The 5408-nt window shown below is 37.1% G+C and overlaps 1 protein-coding gene across 1 annotated transcript in view; it reads right to left on the bottom strand.

Annotated features, from left to right (window-relative positions):
- Positions 1–464: 464 nt before the first annotated feature.
- The window catches only part of INIP (INTS3 and NABP interacting protein), a 231057-nt gene continuing 226113 nt past the window's right edge, over positions 465–5408 (bottom strand). The window contains exon 7 of the mRNA XM_055698438.1: positions 465–475. The gene's annotated coding sequence lies outside the window, so the exon portion shown is untranslated. The remainder of the gene's footprint in view (positions 476–5408) is intronic.

A 5408-nucleotide genomic window follows, 5' to 3' on the forward strand; every position in this document is an offset into this window, starting at 1 on the left:
AGACAGGAACACAGGAAAACTTAAGTGAGTACAGCTGTAATGGCATTTATTAAAAGGCATGGAACAAAATTAAAGTTCCTAGAGTTAGGAAAAGAGTCAGGTATAGACCAAGTAGCCAGCAAATACACTAACCTAAAAGAAACATAATATAATGCAGTATAAACAAAATCAAATTAACTACCTACACCACAGTCAGAAAACAGGTTTCTTTAATATTGCATCTTCTTTTTGGCTTTAAGTCCTCTCAACAGGCATGGAAGCCTTTTTATGCAATACCAGAAGATGCTTTACAAATTAAAGCTGTTGCTTATTGAAATATACAAAACAATCAGGGGTTTATATAAAAACACCTTACACTTCCATTTGTTCCCCAAAACACTTTTTGCCAGGTTAAAGAGAAAAACAAAGCATGATGTTACAAATATTTACAGCATTTTCTTGCGCTAGATGGAAATTTTTATAAACTGAAAGGCAACTTTTATGAATAGATCATGTAAAATGAGGGAAAGTCAGCAATTCTTAGCCGAGCTCTGTGTGTCTTGAATGCAGTACTAAACGTTGTCCATTAACCTTTTGCCTTCTCTCACACCATTTGGTTCACATTGCGATCTCATTTGCCACTGTGTTTCATCCACCAATAGTAGTCTCAAGTAAAGGTTACTTTGCATTGGGTCTTCCCATTAGAAAGGAGCGTGACAGAAAACTCAGTTTTGTGGAAAATTACTCAGTAAAACCAGAACAGTCAGGTTTTGGTCAGAGAGTTATGTTCTGATGCAGCAATCTGCTTGGCTAGCTACCTTTGTCTTGTGCTGCTGCAGTTCTAGGGTGAACTTTTGCAGAAAGTGGGTAACATTGTGGTGGATTGGCCTTGGCTGGATGCCAGCGGCCCACCAAGCCGCTCTGTCATCCCCCCCCTCCGCAGAACAGTGCAGGGAGAAAATAAGATGAAAAAAAACTTGTGGGTCAAAGATAAAAGGCAGCTTAATTAAGCAATAGCAAAACTCACATGTGTGGAACTGAAGGGAAACAAAAGAAGTTACCCTCTACTTCCCACCAGCAGATGATGTTCAGCCATTCCCAGGAAGCAGGGCTTCGGTACACATAGCTGTTGCTCCAGAAGACAAACACTGCCAAAAACAAATGCCCCCCTCCTTCCTCCTCCTTTCTCTTAGCTTTTATACCTGAGCAGATGTTATATGGTGTGGAATATCCCTTTGGTCAGTTTGGGTCAGCTGTCCTGGCTGTGTCCCCTCCAAGATCTCACCCACCCCCAGCCTAATGGGGGCGGGGGGAAGGCTGAAGGGGCAGCCTTGGTGCTGTGCGAGCGCTGCTCAGCAGCAGCCAAAACACCGGTGTGTTACCACCGCCTTTCCAGCTACCAGTGCAGGCACAGCACCGTGAGGGATGCTGTGGGGCTCAGCCAGGCCCAATACACATGCTCAAAAATAATTGGAAAGTGGTTAAATTTCACTAAATACATAAGTGGTAGCTTCCCACTCATCAGCAATGTACAGTTACCAAGAATTAAAAACTGCTTACAGTGATGACAGCCTGCTATGGTAAAAGCGTTCTTCATCTGTTAAGGACCTTCAACTATCGAATCATTTAATTTCTTTGCGACTACTCCAGACACAACACTTCATTACTATTTGAAGTTGGAAATATGGGTTATGCTTGGATTCCTGCATATTGCAGTACAAAAGACAAAAACTGCCATGGTAAAGACAGAGGGATAATTAAGTCTGTATTGAAACAGCTGTAATTCATGTCTTATATAGTCAGTGAACAATATTCATTTTTAACAATATAAATACATTCCTGCTCCCCCCTCCCCCCCAAAAAATAGTATGATTATACTTCAAACAGCAACAGATATGAAAAAACCTTACATGTAAAACTACTGAAGGCACATAAACTTTCATCCAATTTTGTTCCCATCCCCTATCTGCCCCTCCCCGAATAAAACCCTGAAGTAAAATACCTCAGAATTTTTCCCTTGTTTCTTGAAATCAAAGAAAAAAATTCCTAACTGTTAGTGTTAGCTTTAAAAAGACCAGGCAAACAGTCTTGTATATAACAAACAAATCTTCAGAAGACAGTTAGAAGATAAAGTTAATTTGAAGAAAAAAGTTCTGTGCAATCCAACCAGTATCCTTCCAGCATAATGACAATACCACCATGTTTGGTAGCCCTGCTTTAGTTAACAACATTCCAGGGCAAAAGGTAAAGGCAAAACAACACTTCCGTAATCAGCTGACCTCTTGTTTGAACAACAGCAGTAAGAGATAACGGCATACAATGACAAGTCGTAGATCCACATGCCTTATAAAAAAAGTACTCGTCACTTTCCTATGAATTAAAGGAGGGCAAGATGTTTGATCACCCAAACCACATTGGCAGTGTTATAACAAACACAAACAGTCTTCTCAGCATACAAACACTGGTTTGCCATCTGTAATAAGAAAATGTGACATATGGGCAAATCTCCTCAGCTATGTAGCACATCTTAGACATAAAAAGGACCTCAATCTACTAGTGCACAAGAAAACTGCAACTGACAGGATCAGCAGACAAGGCAACCAAGTCAAATTCTGAATCAAAGTTTCAGATATTTGATCTGATGTTCAAAAACATTTCAAGAAATTCAAAGAAGCAAAAGTTCTACCATTCTACAACAAATCACAGCTCATTTGAAAATGCACAAAGCTGCTCCTAGGTTGTGGAAAAGGCCTCACTGCACTTAGAACCAAGTGTGCATCCACCAAAAAAAATGGTGCTAGAGGTAACCCAGAGCTGACTTGTGGACAGAAAACTGTACCCTCAGCCATTTCCAGTACTTGTAGTCAGGGTATAACCACTAGTGGTTTAAAGATTCCAGATTACACTATGCGCATTACCAGGTACTTCACAAATTAAAATTCATTAATTTATCTTTTAACAACTTAAGGCCACAGTATAGAGAAGGAGCCAGAATCTTCATGGGAGTTGCACAGTTAACAGGGCAAAAGTCAATAGATGTAGGATGCAGTTTGTTTAAAGCCTAACTACGTATTAGTGGGGGGTAAATCACAATGAGAGCAGTAAAACCTTGGACCAGTGAGAAGGAGAGAGATTTTTGTGAAATCTCTATTCTTGGAAATACTGAAAACTTAACCGGGCAATTTTCTGAGCAACTGCTTGAAGTTGGCCCTAATCTGAGTGAGAGATAGGATTAAAGCCCCTAGAGGTTCCTTTCCAGCCTACATCATTGTAAGAATCTGTAGAATACTCACATTCTTTCCCAAATCCTGCTCTTTTCACAGATATCGAGGGATCTGTTCATATATTCTTTAGAGAATCAAGAACTGAGATGCAACTGTGCTCTTGCAGCCAGGAACTAATGAGTCAAGCACAAAGTACAAGAATTATTCCTTTCATCTTGATCCTTCACTAACAATACATTAAGATAAACAAGGGGTTATGCTTTTGCTTTTAATTATTCAAGACAGAACACTGAATGAGATAAACTAGCCTTAACTAGTGCCTTCATTCTGTTAAGCAAAGGTTAAGACGTACTGTTAGTTTTGAAGCCTGTCTGTACTTCTTGTAAATGCAGATCTCCCTAAGAGGCAGTATCTTTAATATACACGCAATTCTAGGTAAGTTGACAAGTTGCTGAAACAGAACAACAAAAGAGAATTAAAAAAAGATATATGATAAATGTTTCACAAAACCAAAAAGCAAACATCAGAGATATCCAAAACCTAGACTTTTCTTAAATTAAAAAAATAGTAAATTTCTGTTAATTCAACAGTAGGCTTCTACATTTCAAACTGCAGTCCAGAGCTGACATTAGCTATGCTTTAACATGAAGTTTAAACTGAGAAATTATTCCTTTCTCTTTTTGAGAAAATGTCAGAGGCCCTCATCCCTTTACATTTGATTAAGCTTTCCCATTTTCTGCTGTCAGAGTCAATAAAATGCATGTGATTCACATGTTTGTATGCACATATAACATATTACACAGACAGTATATGTATTGCTCCTGATACAGTATGTGCCAATATTAGCTCTCAAATTTAAGGCTAATTTTTTTCCTGCTTTAGAGTTACATCCAGATCTAGTACGATTCTTCTCCCCTGCAGTAGTAATTTTTAAGAAAAGCGACCATGCATATTTTATAGATAATGACCTAGGTATTATCAAGCCAATTTATATGCAATGTTAAACAAGGAATGCGTCCCAGCCCATCAAGATTCTCTTTCATTGATAACAATGTGACTGCTAACAAGGTAAAACATAGACATGAAGTAGAATTAAGTATCTTGGTGAAAAAGGGCCCATGCAAATGAACAAGCCCATTTACAACTGCACTTTAGTACAATTTTTAATATGGTGTTCTTGCACCATATAATTACTTACTTTCATGAATTTAAAAAAAAATGGTTCAAACTTCATCAAATTAACTATCTCAAATCCCAAAGATAACGTTATTCCTAAGCCAATTTAACTTTCTGGTAAATAATACATTCTTAATTTTTATTTGTGTTACACAGCACTTAAAGCTACATATGTACTTAGCATTTTATCTACTGTCAAATTGCACACTTTTGTTGCAGCGCAGAGAACTGGCACCATTGTTACTTGATTGGCTGCTGCACCTCTAATTCACATACATTAAAAGAAGGGAAACTAGCATCTTGACTGTTTTACAAAAATAATTCAGAGAGAAAATTCAAACATTGTACTCCAGTATACTCAGTTTATGGTAGAAACATGCTGTTTCTTCTAGAAAGATAGAAAAAAGTCACACAATTCATACAGATTAATGAAAAAACAAAATGAATTTGTGGCAAAACCATTTAGTAGAAATTCTCAGAAACAAAATTCTGCAGTAGTTAGAAGTAAATGTTATTTTTGAGAATACCTTTTTAAAAGGTGGATAAGTAAATACTAGAAAGAAAAATCTCTTAAAATTAAATTTAACTTTTAAAAATACAATCAGACATCACTAAAGTTCATATGTACTTTTCAACACCAAAACTAAATGCATCACAGCTCATTCTCCAAAGAGAAATGGATATTCAGTATTGAACATTTTTTCATACTTGCAAAAGAAAGAATGATAGCTCTTCATTACTTGAAGTTTAATACTGAGAGAAAAATGCAGGAACCCAAAAGAGAATATTCTGATACAGCCAATGTCTCTCAAAAAGTTAGATGAAGTCCAGAAACTGAGGTGAATTTTTTGTTTGGTCTTTGTATATAGGCTTTTTTTAGTGCATTTTTCTGGGTATGAAATTTTTTTCAGCCAAGTACTAGTATCAGACAACTGCAACCAGGTAAATGCAAAGACTCTCTACACAAATGTATGGGTTAATAATACTTGTCTTTATTCAGTTGCTATACCAAGGCACAAGAGCCTAGAA

This window comes from Falco cherrug, chromosome Z (assembly GCF_023634085.1).
Source record: "Falco cherrug isolate bFalChe1 chromosome Z, bFalChe1.pri, whole genome shotgun sequence".
NCBI lineage: Eukaryota > Metazoa > Chordata > Aves > Falconiformes > Falconidae > Falco > Falco cherrug.